Here is a 20,029-nt window from a genome sequence, read left to right as displayed (position 1 = left end):
AGCCCTGTTCCCAGGGTCATGATCCAGGCACCCACCAGTCTGGTGGGCTAAGGCATAATGCCCTTCTCAGTAATTTATTAATTTGGGGGGGGGAGTGGGACAGGTGGTGTGAGGGCAGCCCTCTGACCCCTTGGAGAATGAGCCGTGTGTGTGGGGGGAGGCAGGTCTTACTCTTAGTATCACAGGCATCCATTTGGCTTCTCTCACTGTTGCTACACGATTAGCCCGCCTCATGTTCTGGTCACATGGGTCCTTGGCAACATCTCTGATACGGTTTCTCTCAAAAAAATCAGCATTGGAAACATGCGTATTTAGAGCTGCTGTGCTGTTCTCCATTCTCCTGGGGCTAATTTGTAACAATTCTTCCCAAAATGTGACGTTTTCATGATTCTCGGCCGTATGGCATCACTAAGAATATGCCACACAGACTTCTATAGCCCTGGCAACCAAGTCTGAAATCACTTTGCATCAGTACTGCTCCTCTTAGCTGGACCGGGGGGCGGGGGGGGCATGGAGAGTGACGGGGTCCTTTCCTCTTAGCTGGACTTGGGGCATGGAGAGTGATGGGGTCCTTTTCCTCTTAGCTGGACCTGGAGGGCATGGAAGGCGATGGGGTCCTTGGCTCTTGAGAGCTCCCATGTGAAATGGTGATGACTGGGGAGGGTGGCAGCGATAATTGCCACGTGATGGGAAATGGCAGTGGTTGAGAGCAGGACCTCTGGGTGAGGCCTGGGGATCTGAACATGAGAGCTTGGGCTGCTCTAGGGTCCCTGTGCAGCTCTCTGTTCTTTGGTTCTGTGCCAGGTTGGACTTGATTCTGATCTCAATCTGAATTTATTTTCTGGGTCTTAGTTTCCTCATCTATTAAAATGAAGGGGTTAGTCTAGATCAGGGACTTAGCTGGGAGTCAGTGTACTTGTGTTTTAAAAAATGTTTTGAGAACTATTCCAGCGTAATTGATTTCCTTTGTAATCCTATATTTTTTGAATGAATAAAAAATGCATTTATGAAGCACTTTGCTATGTGCTAAGCACTTAGGGTACAAATAGGAAAGTGAGAGAATTCCTTCTTGGGAAGCTTACATCCTAAAGTAATGTGACTCTGAAAATTTGTCCACGATTCAGAGTCCACAGACTGCCGAAGGAGTCAGTCTGTGACAAAAAAAAAAGGGTTAGCCCTGTACTTGATAATGGGAGATCCCTTCCAGGTCTCAGTCTTGTGGTCTTGTGGTCCTGTGTTCATGAGTAATGAAAATGTATTTATTACTGTTCTAATCATGGGGGGTAGAAATTCAGAAGTTAAGATAGCTGCTTCTCTTTAAAAAAACTTAGGTTCTAATAGAGAGGTGGTAACTGGAGAGGTGCACCTTGGTGAGGAAAATTATAGACAGATGGTGAATGAGACCATATAGGGAAAGATTGACGCATTCCATCCAGGAACAATGGCAGCGCTGATTGTGGTTTCCAGAACTGGGCAATGTCTTCTGGGTTCAAGGTGGCATTTAAAACTAATCTCCATTGCTGGTCCTCACTCCCCATGAGTGCATTTCTCTGTCCACAGACAGCAGAGCTGATGCTACTCTCTTAGAAACAGTGCTGAGACGAAGCTTCCTTACATCATCCTCCGCTGCCACCCCAAACTCATTTATGCTCCTTTGTAGCTGGTGCTGCCTACGGGTTTCACTGACAGTAGCTATGCTCTGACAGCCCTGGATTGGTTTCTTTAGCTGCAGGTAGTGAAAAGAGAGAAACCACAATGTGAGAGTAGTGTTGGATTCCGCAGAAGCATTTGTCAGCTGGCTTCCTATTCCATCTCAATCTAATTATTTTGTGACCAAGGCCCCCCAGCACATAAAGGGAACATGATAGCCCATGGCAAGGGGAGGCAGTAGGATTAAGCACCACCAGTCCTAAGCCTCACATCACAACAGAAGCTTTCCACTGCTGCCTCCAGAAAGAAAGAAGAAAATAATTTAATATTCTGATTTGGCAGTCAAAGAAGGAATTTTCTTACACTAATGGGGCTTGGGATGAAAATCCCTTTGATGGCTGAGGCCCTAGGAAAGAAGAGAGGACTGAGATTCTTTTCATGTAGGTCTTCATCATCTTCAAAGCCTCAGTCAAGTGAACATTTATTAAACACCTGCTAGGTTTGAGGCTCTGCTAGGTGCTGGGAATACAGACCAAAAAACCAACACAACTTTCCTGCCCTCAGGGAGCTTACATTCTGTGGGGAGATGGTGTGGGCCCTTATGTGTGTATCCCGAGTAAGTACAAGGTACGTTTTTGTGGGAGAGGACACTGGCAGCCAGGGGCATCAGGAAAGACTGAGTGCTTTCTCTTGTACTGACTTACCAGCTTGCCTTCCCCCTGTTCTCTTAACATTCCAGCCAACTGTGACTACTTGCCCAATGAAGAAGGGAATGTTGAAGCAGTTTTGGATAAACAAAAGGGAGTTAGAACAGGTGAGGAGGGAATATGTTTTAGGCCGAGAGGACACTTTGCCCCAAGGCATGTAAATGGGAAATGGAGAGTCCAATGGATGAACTGCAAGAAAGCCAAGGTGGGCTTCAGCCAGTTGGACAGGACTTCCATGTCTAGGAAGGGGAAGTGTGTAATAAGGCTCTGATTTCAACTCTCCTCATCGATACTGTCACAACTTTTTCCACCTTTCAGTAGACTGTCCTTGTTGAGTTGTGGATGAAAAAACCAAAATGGAAACACCCTCTGGCCAGCCACCATTTTCTTTTTTACAACTCTTTTTTTTTTGTTGTTGGCGGGGCAATTGGAGTTAAGTGACTTGCCCAAGGTCACATGGTTGGTAAGTGTTAAGTGACTGAGGCCGGATTTGAACTCAGGTCCTCTTGACTCCAGGGCCAGTGCTGTATTCACTGTACCACCTAGCCGTCCCTTGGCCACCATTCTGGTGATGCACTTTGGCTGCTCTTAGCTAGGCTGGTCCTCAGACAACAGAAGGATGGCCCTTCAGAGTCTAGCACTGTTATCGTTGGTGCAGATTGAACATCTTCGCTGCCCCAGAATCGCTATGATGCTGCTGATGCAGAGGTGGATCTGGTTCACCAGGGTTGGGCGGGTGGCCGCCCCATTTTGCAGAGTAGAGGAAGGAAGATGAAATAACCCATTGATTCTAGATGGAATTCATTTCCACAGATGTGCTCAACGGCCTATGTGTGGGGCTGTGTGAAAGCTAGGGAGACAATAAAGATGTCACTGTCCTCAGCGAGCTTCTAGTCTGCCAGAAGAGTTAAGCCCACTACGGAGCTACCTTAGAAGGAAGGCAACAGCGTGGGCCAAAGGCCAACAAAAGGAAAGGCAGGAATGGAGAACTATGATTCAGGAGAGAGGCTTCTGTGCCTTTTGGCTTGGGATGAGGGGTGGTGGGGAAGCCAGTGAAGGAAGTGGCCTCTGCTGGGTGAGATTTGATCACAAGAATCCAGGCGGAAGGATCACAGTCATTAAAGGCTTCAAACAGGGCAACACAAGTATCCCATTGGTCTTTGCCCTTAATTTTGAAAATGAGGCTGCCAACTGCTGACTGCCTTATTGATTATTCCACATCATGGTTGACTGGGGACTTAGGGGATTGGGGGGAAATGAACCTGGCAAATTAAGTCAGGACCAGAGTAATTATACCCACCTAAATGGGGTCTCAGAGATGGGGGGGTGGTTATTGGTGGGGATATAGATTATAGCCCCTCTGTGCCTTCCAGTCTTGTGTGACTCCTTTACCCAACATGCAGGAGGCCATCCTCTGTTATCTTTATACCCAATAGATACCACTGGGGCCTAAGGGCTGTCCATCACTTAGTCCTTGTTCTTGTCAAATGGCCAGTTCACTCATTTCCCATATGTGTCTTTTCTGCTATGGGTCCCTCCCCTTCACCTTTACTTTCCATGATGGGGTCATAGATTTAGAGCTAGAAGGTATCTGAAAGGCCATCTAGCCCAACCTCGTTTTACAGATGAGGCTGTAACTGAGGCTCAGAGAGGTTATGACTTGCCCAAAGTCACACAGCTACTAGATTGGCAGAGGTAGGATTTGAACTCAGGTCTCCTGGATTCCAAGTCCAGCATTCCACCCAATGCATACCTACCTGTGCATACCTAGCTGCCACACTATTTTCTCTGACAACTATTAAAAAGTCAACACTATCATTGCCTCTAGAAAGGGAGGCTTGATTATCTGTTCTTTTGTGGCAGTTGCAGCCAGGTGGCAAGTAGATAGAGAGAGCCAGGCCTGGAGGCAGGAAGACTTGAGTTCAAATCCAGTCTCAGACATTCACTAACTGTGTGACCCTGGACAAGTCACTTAACCTCTATTTATGTCAGTTTCCTTATCTGTAAAAATGGGAAGGGAGATGTTTTGTTGTTATTGAGTCATGGCCAACTCTTTGTGACCCCATTTGGAATTTTCTTGGCAAAAGATACTACCTACAGTGGTTTCCCATTTCCTTCTCCAGCTCATTTGACAGATGAGGAAACTGAGGCAAACAGAGTGAAGTGACTTGTCCAGGGTCACACAGCTAGTAATGGTCTGAGGCCAGATTTGAACTCAGGAAGATGAGTCTCCTGACTCCAGGTCCTGTGGTCTATCCACTATGCCAGCCAGCTGTCCCCATTTCAAGGTATGGGCCTGGCCTAACATTTCCTTTCCCGTTAACAACCAAACTTCTAGAAAAAATCATGAGTACCTTGGTTGCCTCCATTTCTTCATCTCTTATTCATTCTTCAATCCCTTTAAATCTGTTTCTCTAGTCCGATGCTATCTCCAAAGTGACCCCTCAATTTCCAAATTCAGTCTTTGAGGCCAGGTTTGAACTCAAGTTTTCCTGGTATTCTATCCCCTGCACCACCCAGCTGCTTCAAAATGGAGCTACTAATATCTGGTTATTATTATAATATGATAATGTCATATCTAATAAAACAATAATAATTGTTCCACTCACCAACTTGGTGCCTTCCCAGACCACAGCTCCCTGCCCTGGCGCCACTCCCCCAAAGTTATAAGATTGTAAGCTGTTTCATTTTGTATTTGTATCTCTAGTACTTGGGGCTCATTTAATGTGCTTTCATTCATCCCACTCATTCACTCGTGGGTCTTTATTCTGGTTCTCCTTAATCCTTGTCTAGAATGTGTTGAAGGCTGCAACATCAGGGGTGTGCTGGTCAATCAGTTCTCCAGAGAAATGTACCAAGACACACTTCTAAGTTGAATTGGCATAATGAACATTTTCTCCATCTAAGTCTAGACAACCCAGAAAACAACAGCTCGGGTCCTGATGTGTAGCATTTGCTGATTTCCCAAGTGTGAAGGCTGATGCTGAAAATGCAACACTGTCTCAAGCTGGTTCCAGCTCCCCCTTATCTCCCACCCACCTGGAGTCTGTCCAGGGCCCTCCGGCTGATCCTCATTCTCACTTCCTTGGAGACAGTAGCATTCAAGCAATGTAGGTAGAGGACCTCAAATCGAAGGTTATATCCTGCAGACTATAGGGCCCTATTGTGAAAGGAGAGTGGCATTCAAAGCTATGCATTAGGATCATTAATCAGGCAGGGATGGGGAGGTGGGATGAGGGGTGATAGGTTAGAGATGCTGGAGTAGTCCTGGGTAGAGACATCAAAAGCCTGTTAGGTGCAGGAGGTATGAAAATGTGGGAGAACCTCAAGGGACTGACTAGCCTCCATTCCTACTTCTTGGAAGGCCATAGGGAAGTTATCTCCTTAAAAGAAATAAGCCCCTGACCTTCCTTTCCCAAACTCTTGGGCCCTCACTACCTCTTTTACCCTCCCAAAACTAACTACAACCTCCCCTTTCCTCAATGAGAGATCCAAGACCAGCTGGGTTGATTATACTACATTCATGACTTCGAGACCAACTACCCATGAAGCTTACCAGGGAAAACCAAGGGGAAGGTGTGTGTACAGTAGGTCCTGGTGGTAGAGAACACAACTGAGGATTACTACAGAGACGTTACTGAAGTGGCTTTCTGGCAAGCAGGATCATTAGGTGGTCAAGCAGTTTGTCCTGCAGAATAATTGTGGCTTCGGTGATGGGCTCGGGCATGGCCAAGTCGGATAATTAGAAGGCATGGAGAGAATTGAGGCCCTTTCTGCTGAGATGAGGGCAGGGGGTGAATGGTTTTTAGCTTGGTGAGGACCCAGAGCTATTATCAGTGACACAAAGACCCCAGTTGTCAGCCTTTTCCTTAACAGCTGTCAAGTATCTCCCGGTGACGCCCTGAGGGGCCAGGAGAGGGTGCTGAAGGCTTGCAGCTGAAGAAGGATGCCTCTGAGGCCCCTTGGAGCTGATGGATGGGACTGAGGAAACAGGGAGATGTCCAGAATTAGCATTCCCAAGCCCAGCTGGGTTTTCTTCCCTGTCATTACTCACTAGGGACTGAGGAAGGGAGGCAATGGCCTAGTCGGTGAGTTTAGAAACTGGAAATGAATCTTTTATGGAACCTGATCTGGAGTTCAGGAGCATGGAAAAGCCAGGATTCCAGTGGAGGTAGGAGAATGGGAATTGAAGGACTTTGGAGTCAGAGGTCCTGGGTTCAAATTCTGATCTTTACTGTCTTTGTGAACCCTCCTCTACCCCCCCAAACTTTTTGGGTCTTTCCTATAAAACGAAGAGATAATTCAGAAATCCCTTTTAGCCCTAGAGCTAGGATTTCATGATGCTTACTGACTGTATGACCTTGGGTGAGTCACTTAACCTCTGTTTGCCTCAGTTTCCTCAGCTCTAAAATGGGATAATAATGCCACCCGCCTCTTTGTGAGGATCAGGACTAGCACATAGTAGAAGTTGTGTAAATGGTAGCTATCATCCTCATCCTCAGTTCCCTTTTCAAGGGTAAGCACAGGACAGGAGAACTGTAGTGGCTGAAAGCCTGGAATTGGACATCAGAAGGTTAAACTGCCACTCTGATTTTTAAAGCACACGGCCCCTCCTCAGGCGCCCCCAAAACCCTAAACAACTCAACCCATCTCTCCAACAAGGCAATTACCAGCCTTTGGCTCAGTAGGAGGATGAACCCATTCAAAACATGGCGGCCAAATGCAGCTTGTTGAGTGACTAGCTGGGAGAGCCTGGCCTCCTCTGGGTGTTTGTGGGTTTGCTGAGGTTTCCTTGACATTGTAGCAGGGGTGTGGGCAATGGGTCCATCACTAACCTCCTGTGAGGGGGTTGGATTTCAGCCTAGCCAGACAGGCCCTGGGATGTGGGCTGCTGCCACAGGCCGCATTTGGATGATGCATTCTACTCAGGGCTCCAGATGTGGGTTTTCAGGATGGCTCCCATTACTAATTACTGAGGGCCCCAGAAGGTTCTCCTTAATTAACCCACTTACAAGCTCTCTCAAATGGCCTGTATCTCCTCCCCTCCCTATGTTCCCAGCAGCTTGGGTCTGATGCTGAACTCTCTCGAAAAGACATCACAAATACCTAGGCCTTGTCTTTCTCCCTCTCGCTTCTCATCAGTCCCTTCCCCTCCCTCCTCCTCCCATTAGTATAGGCCGGGCTAGCCCAGCGCAGAAAGAGATTCAGTCACATCCCCCAGCCTCTGCCTGCAGGGGGAGAAGCAGATGGGCCAGAGAACAATAGAGATTGGGGCTGGGGCCTTCCTCCCAGCTGAGACTACGCCTGCATAGCGGGCCCTTTAAGAGAATCTTTAGTCTCCATTTTTGAAGGGTCTGACCCGCCCCTCTGAGAGAGATCTTGTCTCAGTCCTTTCAAATAGAGCATAGTGGGAAAAACTCTGAAACAGGAGTCGGAGACCCCTGGGTTCTAGTCTCCATTTTCCTACCTATTGGCTGTGTGACCTTGGACAAATCACTTTCCTTATCTGTAAAATGGGAACAGAAATATTTTGCACTATTTGTGAGGCTAAAATGATAGAAACCCAATCAGTGCTGGGGAATTCTGGGTGTAGAAAATCTGCCAGGCAGATCAGTGGCCCACCTGCAACTGTCTTAGAGAGTCACTTGGGGCACAGAGAATTTAGACATCTAACTTGCCACATTCTGGATCTGAAACCGATGGGCATCCCTCATGCCACCCTGGCCCTCTCTCTACTACACCATGTGGCCTCCAGGGAGAGGGGAGTGGAGGAAGACTTCCAAATGAAGAAATCCCCTCTACTAATGTAGATTGGGGACAGTTAGGCCTGGAGTCAAGAAGACCTGAGTTCAAATCTAGCCTCAGGCACTAACTGGGTGACCCTGGGCAAGTCACTTTACCCTGTTTGCCTCAGTTTCCTCATCTGTCAAATGAACTGGAGAAGGAAATGGCAAACCCCTCCAGTGTCTCTGCCAAGAAAACCCCAAATAGGGTCATGGAGAGTCAGACACGACTGAAAATGGCTAAAAAAGAACAACAAATGTAGATCGCACCTACTTTGCAGCTTAAAACCTTAGAGACTTCTCCAGAGTTCTGAGAAGACTTGCCCAGGGTAACACAACACCAGAACATGCCTTAGCATTTCTTCCTGACTCCAAGCCCAGCTCTCTGTTCCCTCATTCTCTCTGCAAGTTCTCAAAATGTGAGTTGTTCTATTATAGAATACTGGCTAAGGAGTCAAAAGATCTGGATTCAAATTCTGCCTGTGCCACTTAACACCTCTGTGACTTTGGGCCTTTCTTGTTCTCAATTTTGTCACCTGTAAAATGAAGACGTTGGACTGGATGTCTTCGGAGGTCCCTTCTAGATCTGGCCTATGAGGTGGTGTAGAGAGGTGGGTTCTTGGGTTAGTCTCCTGCCCCTTCCACGATCCCCATGAAACATGCAGGAACCCCAGCCACATGCCTGCCTGCCTCCCACCTGAGATGGGGCAATGACGAGGGTTTGGCATCAGGGAGCCTGGAGGGGTCAGGGGAGGTAAGGACTGTGCTGCCCATCCTCCAAGTCAAGGGGGCTGCTTGGGAGAAGGGGGTGTTCAGGGAGGAAGAATAGAGGGGAAGGGGAGGGGAAAGAGAAGGAAGAATATCACCCCCTGCTCTGGGAGACCCTCACTCTCAGAACTTCAAAGAGTGGAAACTGAGGCCGGGAGAGGCTCAAATAATCACCAGAGTTAGGATTTAACCCAGGATTCCTGGCTCCAAATCCAGCACCCTCCTCTATGCCAGACAGTTGGCTTCCCCCAGAAATGGGTCCATCTGTTATCAATCCAGACATCAGATCTGAAAATGTGAAATAAACAGAAATGATGCCTCAGTCCTATTATTATTCACTTTCCCGGGTCACCACCCGGGGTCAATTTGTATCGATTTAGTATTTGATTGTCTGTGTGCTTGCTTCCTCACGATAGAACATACACTCCTTGAGGGCAGGCCAGTTGGATTTTGTCTTTGTATCTCAAGTGTCTAGCACAGCGCTTGGCTAGTAGGCACTTAATAAATGCTTGTTCCCTTCTTCCCAACTGCCCCTTCTCTTCCACCCCTGATGGGGGGGGGGGCTCTTGGGGAGGATTACCCCTCTTCTCTCCCCCCCCCTCCCCATGTGAAAGTAGAGAGGCAGGAGCCTGGTGTGCTCTACCGAGAACAGTGGTAGAAGGGGGAAGGTGAACCAGAGACCCAGCTCCCCAGAAAAAGTCACCACCTCTGACAGACGATCATCCCAGAGAGGCTCCCAGCTTGTGAGAAGAATCTTAGAATCAGGCGTAGAGCTGGGACCATCTTGTCCAACCCCCTCATTTTACAGGGCGGGAAACCAAGGCTCGGGAAGCTTAAGTGACTTACCCAGTGTCTCATAGGGGACCTTAAAGATCATCTTCATTTTACGAGGGGGAAACTGAGGCTCAGGGAGGTTAAGTCTAAGGTAATGTCAGAAGTGAGATTTGAACTCAGATCTGATGACCCCAGAGCCATTCCCACTGTGTTAAGTTTCTGAGAATCTTTCTTTTCCTCTCTTGTACCTTCCTGCTAAGGTCTGTAGGGGGTAGGGTGGGAGGAGAGGGATGGAGAGAAAAGGAAATTCTGAGGTGAATTCTCCCTGCTTTGCCCAGGAGAAAAATTGCCCTTCAGCCTCGGCCCCAAGATGGGGTGTGAACTGCCTCCATCAAAGCACCCTCGTGCCAGGGATTGCCAAGGTATCCCAGGGGTCTTTCCCCGGGTCAGGTGCTCTAGGCTTTTACTTAGGAGGAGGAATCAGAGAGAAGGGAGGAGATCCCAGTGAGGCCTCCCCTCACTTAGAAGAATCCAGCAAAGAACGGTTCTCTCTCTTTCTCCTCCTTTGTGCCCTGGCCCACGTCTGCTTGGGGAGTGCTGTTGACTGGCACGGCTCCCCTTCCAAGCCTCCCTCTCCTTCAAAGCTTCCATTCCTCCCCTGCGCCACCCCCCACCCCCCACCAGCCTGAGAGCTAGACTTCAAAACACTACCAGCAGCCATGGCCTCATTGTCTAAAAATAACTTCGCCACCCTCATCTCCCTCTGGCCTCCTGCAGATTTAATATTCTTCCAGCCTGGCTGGAGAATAGCTTTCATCCCAGGCTCGAGCCCCATGTAATTAGGTTAACCAGGGAATGGGGGGCTGCCCTCCTGAGGGGAAAGGGGAGTTATTAGAAATTCTCCTTTCTCTTTAGGGGACTAGCCCGTGAATCGCTGCAGTCTAATGAGCCCCCCTAGCTGGGCTTTGAGAAAATCTGGTCAAGCTTCCTAAGGGCCCCCATCCCTGGCCTTATCCCAAAGAACATTCTAATGGGATCAGTTTGCCTAAGACTCCAATCGAGTAATAATTACAGGGGTACTCCCACTGATACTGACCAGATCAGTTATGGAATTCCTTAATGTCTACATAAGAAGTAACCACACCCCATTATAACGCCCCCAAACTACTGCAATGAGCAGGTCAGCCTGGCAGCTATTTTAGAAACCAAACGGCACCCTTTCCCAGAATCATTTCTCCTGCCAGGCCTCAGTGGCTCAGTTGGTCTCCAATTAGAGACCTTATGAGAGACACCATGGCATGGAGATGGGCTTCTGGACCTGGAATCAGCAAGACCTGTGTTCAAATCCAGCCTCTGCCTTTTACTAGCTATGTGATCCTGAACAAACCACTTAATGGACTCCTCGTCTATCAAATGAGGAGGCTGCTCTTGGTGGGCTCTGAGTTCGATGATCTCCCACTTCCCAGTCTCTGACCTGAGCAGCTCTGTTTCCCCCCCTCCCTTCTCCCAACCAGGCAGGCTCTGGCTCTGCTCAGTTCTGCTCCCATGGAGTTAAATCACCCAAATAAAAATTCACCTTGGGGAATATTTCCATGAAGGCTTTGGAATGGGGAGACTTAGGCAAGATATTTCACATCCCTTTCGCTTTTGTCATCTCCTAGTCTCCAGGGCGAAGTAGCAAGAGTGAGAAATAATGTTTTCATTTTAAAAGTGGGAAAACTGAGACCCAGAGAGGGATGCACCCAAGGTCACAGGGTGAGCTGATGGAGAGCCTGGTAGTCTTTTGACTTTACCAGATGGGTATTAGGTCTCACCCTCTGGTTTGGAGTATGGGGAAGGATGCAATTTTCATTTCTTTGGCTCCCTAAGTATAGAGAAGTCACAAAACGGTTAATGAGTCCCTTACCCTATTCCCTCTCTCTCCCTTGATTTGTGTCCACCTTGTGCTAGGTGTCATAGGAAACATAGGGAAAGAAAACCTAATCTCTGCCATTGAGGAATGCACACTCTATTAGGGGAAACAAAAGTCGCACCTCAGAAACAATCAGAGAACAATACAAGATGACGTATGACCAAGTGGTAGACTCCGTGGGAAAGAAAACAAGGGTTTCTATACAGAATACAAGTCAGGTTTCTTTGCTGTGGACAGATATACACAATAATGACAAAAATGTGGGCCAGGAAGGGGAAGGTGAGGAATCCACTTCACATTTGTTCATCTTCAAAGAGGATTTGGGAATGAAGGGGCCTTCATTGTCCCAGTTTCTAGTTTGTGCTTCTGGGTTTAAAATTGGTTGTGGGAGGCGGGGGGGGGGGTGTGTGGAGGGGAGGGGGGAAGGCACAGGATCTTCATTAGGGGTTAAAAGAGTAGTTTCAAGGAATTTCCTAAACCTAAGACCTTTAGTTGTAGGAGACCACATATTTCAAATCGATACTAGGCCCCAGAAGTTAAAACAATGGATTTAATCAGCCTGAAGCACTCTAGTTGACCTTCGCTGGACATCCAGGTAGATGGGGTGGCTTATAGATATAGCAGTTAAGCATCCAAAGAGCATAGCCTGCCATTGTCAGGGAGAGGCTCTCTGGCCGCTACACTTCAGCGGATGGGAAGGAAGAGTGAGTGATGATGCTGAAGAACTGAAGCCTGGTCAGTGGTGGCAGAGAGCAGCTCAGAGGTGAGAGAAACAGTGATGATTCCCCAATACAGAGATGGGACATCTAGCCCAGAGATGATGCCCTCAGCAGAGACAGAGAGCTCACTGGAGAGCAGAGAGAGGATGGCAGAAGGCAATGTGATTGATGAGACCCAGCACTAAAAGTGCAAATTGGCCTGCTCATGTATGTGCCACAGTCACCCACGTCCCTCATATATGTGCCCTCTATACATGTGCTCAAGTCAAAGGGCTTCCCTACATGTGAGTCCTCCATGTGTATTCCAGGAGGTCACACATATTCTCTGTGTGCCCTCGCTCACTGATGAGACAGGGAAGAAGGGAAGGGAACCAGCATTAACTAAGTGCCCTGTGCTAAGCTCTTTACAAATATTCTCTCATTTTATCCTCACAACAATCCTGGGAAGTAGGCACTATTTTGATCCCCATTTTACAGTTGAGGAAACTGAGGCAGACAGAGGTTAAGTGACTTGCCCAAGATCATACAATCTAATAAGTGTCTGAAGCTAGATTTGAACTCAGAATTTCCCGACTCCAAGTCTAGTGCCCCATCCACCTGGATGCCATGTGTTTATGGGGTGGGGAGGGGAAGGGAGAAAGCCTTCTTATCACTTTAGTTGGATGTTGTTTAAGTATCCTTTAGCTTGCAATATATAAAGATGGTTTCCCTTTTGGGTTTGTATCTTCAGTGCCTCACACAGTGCATGGTGCATTATGCGTGCTTTAGATTAATGCTTGTTGATGGGGTGATTGAAAGAAGTTCTCTCCTCCCAGACTTACTAGTGCTTAGGTTCTAAACCAGTCTATCCAGCAACCCAAGCTTGGCTATGATTCCCTCTAGGCTGGAAGGGTCCTGCTCCTCACAGCTCTAGAGGAGCATGCTTGCAATCTAATTTAGGTTTCCCTTCCAAAACCACACACACACTCACACACACACACACACACACACACACACACACAGGTACTGTTCACTTTCTACAGCCAACAACCTGAGGGTATGCCCACTTTGGGTTATCCCAACCACATCCTAAGTGAACTGCTAATTTCCAACTGTAGGAACAAAAAAACAACCACCAAGAGATTCCAAAATAGATATGAGAGTTCTTGTCAGTCCCAGAGATTTGGAATAATTTCAACCTGACAAGCTAATTCCCCGATCCCCCCCCCGCAAAATTCAGATGACCCATTCTTTGATTACACCTGGCCCAGGGACCTGTGACCAGAGCCAAAGGTGGTTGCAGGTTGAGCCCCTAAAAGGCTTTGAGACTGGACACCTTCCCCAATATGAGGACTAGGGGTATGGGGAGGTGGGGGGGGGAGAAAGAGCTGAGATTTTAGGTGCTAAGGACATAGGAAGGAAGTGTCTTTTTCTGGAATAGGAAATTGAATAATGGAGAAGGGAAGAAAAGGTGCCAAGGTATAGAATATAGAGGGCTAGACCTGGCAAGGAGGACCTGAGTTTGAATTCTGCCTCTATTATTTAATAATAATGTCATCATCGGTGAAATAGAACCTTCCTCAAAGGGTTGTAGTAACGACATAAGAAAAATGAAGTGCTTTTCAAAGCTTAGAACACTACATAAATGCTAGCTATTGTTATGCTACCTATAACAATATGCTAACTATCATTATGAAGTTATTTATTTGTTATTTTGAGCAAACAGGTGGGATAGGGCAGTCCCTGGACTGAGGTCCAGCCCAGAGGTTTGTATCTGCCGCAGCCTTTGCTGCAGGATGCTAAATCAAACTCTCCCAGGTCCCTAGAGGAGTAATTAAAGGCAGGGTCAGAAAGAGAAGGCCGCCTTGCTTCTGTCAGCACTGCGGGGGCTTTTTTGGGTGATGTTCAATGATCCATTATTTACAGTGCATTTGTGAGTGTGTGTGAGTATGCATGTGTGTGCTTCAGGAGCACCGTGTGTTTTAGAGCTTATGTTTTGGCTGGTATGCAAAGGGTGGTGTGGCAATATGTATGTCTTCTGTTGGAGAGATGTATTTGTCCCTGAGGTCTGAAGTCCTGTGGGTGTGGGGACTGCTGGGAGGTGAGTGAAAGAATTCTCTGGGTGTGTCTGTGCATTCTCCTTCTTTGTTGGAATGTGGGGTTTTCTCTAGTCTAGGGATATGTCAGTATGGGTTTGGGTGGTTGGCTTATATCACCCGGAACACATGTGTGGACAAAGGTCTGAACGAGGATGTGCCTGCCCTGCTAAAAGGTGGGGGAAACTTGGATCTTTGTCTCTGAACACACACCCTGTCTCAGCTCAGCCCCTGTCCCTGGTCCTGATTTTTCACTCAGACTTAGAGCTTTCCAAGAGCTAGAAACCTTTTCTTAGCACCCTGAGAAAAGGAAACTGGTCCATGGTCCTCCTTTTCTCATGCTTTATTCTTTGTTTTATTATCCTTTCCCCCTTTTGCTGTTTTCTTTTTGTTCTTTGTAAAAATTGTTTTTATGAGAGCATAGTATAGTAGAGAGAAGTGTTTGGGGAGTCAGGAAGATCTGGGTTCACTTCATGTCCTGGCTCTGACATATGCTGCCTATATGACCCTGGGCAAGTCACTTTACCCAATATCATTGTTCTGCTTAAGCTTCTATGTTGTACACAAGGTGTTGATCTGTGCTGGGAGAAGGTCCTCACTGGGGGTTCCCCATACTAATGGCATCACAGGTCCCTATTGTGAAGTTATCACTCAACCCCAAACATATTTCAATATACTGACAAGAGGGTAATATATAAATGATTGTCAACTTCCCCCATCCCTTTGTCAACCCTCACTTTTTTGTTCCTTTAGGCTTTCTTTCCATGATGCTGCCTCCCCCTTCCCTGAGGGGGTCTCAGGTTTAGGATCTTTCTTTTTCTCCTCCTAGGGCTGGAGAAAGCTGATACTGAAAGTGGGGCAGGGGCAATTTGATTTAAGGAATGTTGGACAGTTCCCTGCCCCAAGATATCTTTCTCACTGATTCCTAAAATTTCACCATTAGACATTTACTCCTTTAGATCTAGGAGACCTTTTGGTCTCCAAGAAGTGCCTTATGATAATGCAAATACCATTGGACACTGTTCTTAACAGACTCCTCTTTATCCTAGAGTTCATCACCTTGAAATGTCCATGAAGCAGCATGGTTCAGTGGGAGAAGTACTAGCCTTGGCGTCAGAGGATCTTAGCTCTGATGCTTACCACCTGTGTGACCTTAGGCAAGTTACTTAACCTTCCTGGGATTCAGTTTCTTGATCTGGAAAATGAAAGGTTTGGGCTAGATGGTCCCTTTTAGCTCTCCAGCTGTGATCTTATGGCTTTCTGGAGCTAACAGAAACCTGGGTCCCTCTGTATCCTGCATTCCCTGGTGTGATTATTCCCTCCTGTCTCCACCACAACAGACCACACTGGAAGAGAAGGCATAGTCCTTGTTCCATCTCTCAGCAACCTCTTCCTTTAAGGATCACTCCACTTGTCTATCTTTCCATTCAGAGTTCTGCCATCATCCACCAGCCTCCAGCTCATACTTGTACATACTTCCATGTACATCTCACAGTCTCCTCCAGTCCTTCTACCTCCTTCTTTTCCATCATGGCTACTCTGGCCTCAGTCTTAAATCTATAGTCGACCAGTTCCACAAGATGCGATCCTCTCTTGGATCCCTTGCCCCCTTGTCCTACTGTTCATGTCTCTGCATGACTTTGTTTGTCTCCATCATCCTTCTATGCTCCTGTGGGAGAGTCCCACACCTAGGCTTACTGGATCCACTACAAACTTGAATTTTTAAACTGAATTGGACCTTCACTGCTATATGAGAATCCTTTTATTCTTCCCTTTGTGACTTTATCATATTCTCTACAGGGGCTATTTCAAACTTTTTCCTTTCTTTTTGGACCCAATCAATCCTTCATATTCTCCTCCCTCTCAGCAAAGAACCAGCAATGATCATGCTTATCCATTGTGAGCTATGGGTGACAATGTTACACAGAGTCAGTCCCTTAGTTCAACTTATCTCTTCTTCTTCTTCTTCTTCTTCTTCTTCTTCTTCTTCTTCTTCTTCTTCTTCTTCTTCTTCTTCTTCTTCTTCTTCGGCAATTGGGGTTAAGTGACTTGCCCAAGGTCACACAGCTAGTTTTTTTTGTGTTAAGTATCTGAGGTTGGATTTGAACTCAGGTCCTCCTGACTCCAAGGCTGGTACTCTGCTCACTGCGCCACCTAGCTGCCCCATTATTTTTCTTTCTTACAAGAGAGGGCTCAATGCTGGGGGCTGAAGGTTGGGACAGTTGTATATGCAAATGACTACAATATAAAAAACAAATGCCATCAATAACCATAGTTCTAAAACTTTTGCTATCCCCTTCCATCATTTCAAGGCATTTCAGTTGTTTTTCAGTCATATCTGACTCTTTATGACCCCATTTGGGGTTTTCTTGGCAGAGATCCCAGAGTGCCCTTTCATTTCCTTTTCCAGCTCATTTTTACAGATGAGGAAATTGAGGCAAACAGGGTTAAGTGACTTGCCCAAGATCATACAACTAGTAAGTGTCTGAGGCCAGATTCGAACTCAGGAAGATGGGTCTTCTGACTCCAGGTCCTGTGCTCTATCCGCTGTGCCACCTAGCTATCCCCCACTTCAAGGTATGGGCCTAGCCTATATTTCCTTTTCCATTAATAAACTTCTAGAAAAGTACATGGGTACATTGGTTACCTCCATTTCTTCATCTTTTATTCACTCTTTAATCCTTTAAAATTTGTTTTCCTAGCCCAATGCCATCTCCAATGTTGCTGTTGACTTCTTAATTTCCAAATTCAGTATCCTCTTCTTATTTATAATTATTCTTGACCTCTCTCTAGCCTTTGACACTGTTGACCATCCCCTCCTGGATCTTCTCTCTTCCCTAGGTTTTCTTGACATTGGTCCCCTCTCGATCTGTCCAAATACTCTGCTTTATCACATCATTACCCACCTCCCACATTTGTCCTGCAAGGCTCTGCCCTGAGTCTTATTCTCTTCTTCCTCTATATTCTCTCCCTTAGTGATCTCATGAATTTCCGTTAATCTCAACACAGATAATGGTCAAATCTGCATTTCCAGCCTTTTTCAAATTTTCTTTTGAATTTCAGTTCCATATCACCAATTGTCAATTAAATATCACTGCTTGAATGCCGCATAAACATCTCAAACTCAACATGTTCCCAATTATTTCATTGTCTTACACCTCACCTCCTGCCCTCCATGCTTTGTTGAAGATACCACCATGGTTTGTTTTCAGTTTTCCAGGTTCCCAAGCTCATAACCATCCTTGACACCTTCCTCTCCTCCAACCCTTTATTCCAAATTCTCACAAATTTCCAAGTCTTTTCAATCACACTTGGATAACATCCCTCCTCTCTGTTGTCTTCTCTCTACTCACGTAATCACCACCTGACTTCAGTACCGCCTCATCTCTCTCCTGGACTATCACAGTAACCTCCTAATCGCTGTTCTTGCTTCCAGCCTCTCTCCTCACCACACAACTCCCTAAATAACTTCCCTAAATCGTAAGTCTGACAATGTCAGTCCTCAGATCAGGAATCTGACCCCAGCTGACCTTTTCTGTCATATTTTGCATCACCATCTTTCCCCACTCTATATTCTATCCAGATGGGCTTAGTGACCATTCCCCAAATTTGGCATTCCCTCTCCCTCTTCTGTCCATGCCTTTTTATACACTCTCCCTAATGCTTCTAGCTAGGTGTTGAGCTGGACAGAGCACTTATCCTAGAGTCAGGAAGACCTGAGTTCAAATCCAGCCTCAGATACTTACTAGCTAGGGGCGGCCAGGTAACACAGCGAGTAAGAGCACTGGCTCCAGTGTTGGGATAACCTGGAGATCGAATCCTGGGCTCAGACACTTAGCACCCACCCAGAAACACCTGGCCGTGTAACCTTGAGCAAGTTACTTAACCCCAATTGCTTAGGAGCAGCCAGGTGGCTCAGCGAGTAAGAGCACTGGCTCCAGTGTTGGGATGACCTGGATCAAATCCGGGCTCAGATACTCAGCACACACCCATAAATAACTGGTCGTGTAACCTTAAGCAAGTTACTTAACCCCGATTGCTTAAAAAAAAAGATACTAGCTGTGTGACCCTGGTCAAGTCACTTAACCTCTCTTTGCCTCAGTTTCCCCAACTGTAAAGTGGGGATAATAACACCTATTTAATAGAGTTGTGAAGCCTAAATGAGATCACACTTGTAAAGCACCTAGCACAGTGCCTGGTACATAGTAGGCACTTTATCAATGCTTATTTGTTTCCTCCTTTGGACTCTTAGACTATTTCACTTTCCTCAGATCTCAGTTTGGGTGCCACCCTGATCTTTTCTTCCTCAAATTCTCTTAGACTCACTTCTCTGGCTCCATGTTGTATTCCCTTCAGTAGGAAGTCAGGTCATGAAGAGTAGGAACTATTATTTTTTTGTTTCATCTTTGTTTTATCCCCAGTCCCTAGAACACTAAATAAATGCTTGTTAGATTGAATCTCATTGAAAGGAGAGAATAACTGGTTTAGAAAGAGTGAGGGTGTCTACCAACAATTTTTTGGAAGAACATTATTAATTAGCAATATAAGCTGACTCTGGCATAACATCAGGAATTAATAGGTGGGTGTTAATTATGTTAATGGATTGCTCCATTGGTCCACTCACCTCGCTTACCTTTGTGGCTTCCAAGACCAAACTCCCTTTTCTGGCTACCACTCCCTTCTATGTGTCCTCTCTCCCATTAGAATGTAAGTTCCATGAGGGTAGTGACCATCTCAATGTTGTATATGTACCCCCAGCTTTAGACTAGTGCTTGGTTATATATTCAATGTTTAATGAAGATTTTCATTCATTTATTGTGAAATCCCACTGGAACATTGCTTGGATAAGCCTCATGGGCCCAAACCAGATGTTTGCCAAGGAATTCACCTTGAGTGTGAGCTCCAGCAGCATTTGCTGGCTGATGTAAGGGAAAAATAATGAGTCCAGAGTCCTAGGACCTGGGTTCAAATTTTAGTCTAGCATTCAAGGCCCTTAATGGTGCAGAGCCAATGTAACTTACTGACTATTCACTAAAAAAGATGGGGAAATAGCTGATCTGAGCCTTGAAAGCTGGATAGTATTCAGAAAGAGGAACCGTTGGGTTTAGAGAATAGAGCAGTAAGATAGCTCACTCCTCTCGGGCTGGAAACTACCTGTTGATTTGTCCAGGGTCAGCCCAGGGGTGGTGGCTGAGTGGGGTGGAGCATCTCTGTGTGTCTTCAGTTTGCCCTTATTGATGATCACAGGGATTCAAACCTCCTGTCAAAAGACAGCCCCCAATATTACCCTTCCCTGCAGGAACAGACAGATACCCCCAGGGTAACTAGCCAGGCAGGTTCACTAGCCCTCCTCTCCCCTCAAGCCAATTGTGAAGGGTGTTCTAGATTGGGGCGGGAAGGGGAACATAGGGAGTGCTTGTAGCTCCAGCCTAGAGGATTTGCCTTTCTCCCAATAGATTTCCAGTTCCTTCAGCCTCCCTGCATCTCCTTTTCTCCTTCAGGCTATTGTCTCCCTTCATCTCCCTCTTCCCTCCTCCCTTCTTTTCCCCTCCCTCCCCTTCCCTCTGCTTTTCTTCTTGTCTTCTTAGATCTATCTCCTCTATCCTCCCCCTGCACCTACCCTTTGCTTTTCATATTTTAT

This window comes from Petaurus breviceps, unplaced genomic scaffold, assembly GCF_028583685.1.
Source record: "Petaurus breviceps papuanus isolate PSGF00001 unplaced genomic scaffold, PetGlider_PUasm1.0 186, whole genome shotgun sequence".
Classification (NCBI taxonomy): domain Eukaryota; kingdom Metazoa; phylum Chordata; class Mammalia; order Diprotodontia; family Petauridae; genus Petaurus; species Petaurus breviceps.
The sequence above is the reverse complement of the archived record's forward strand: the minus strand, read 5'-3'. Positions refer to the sequence as shown.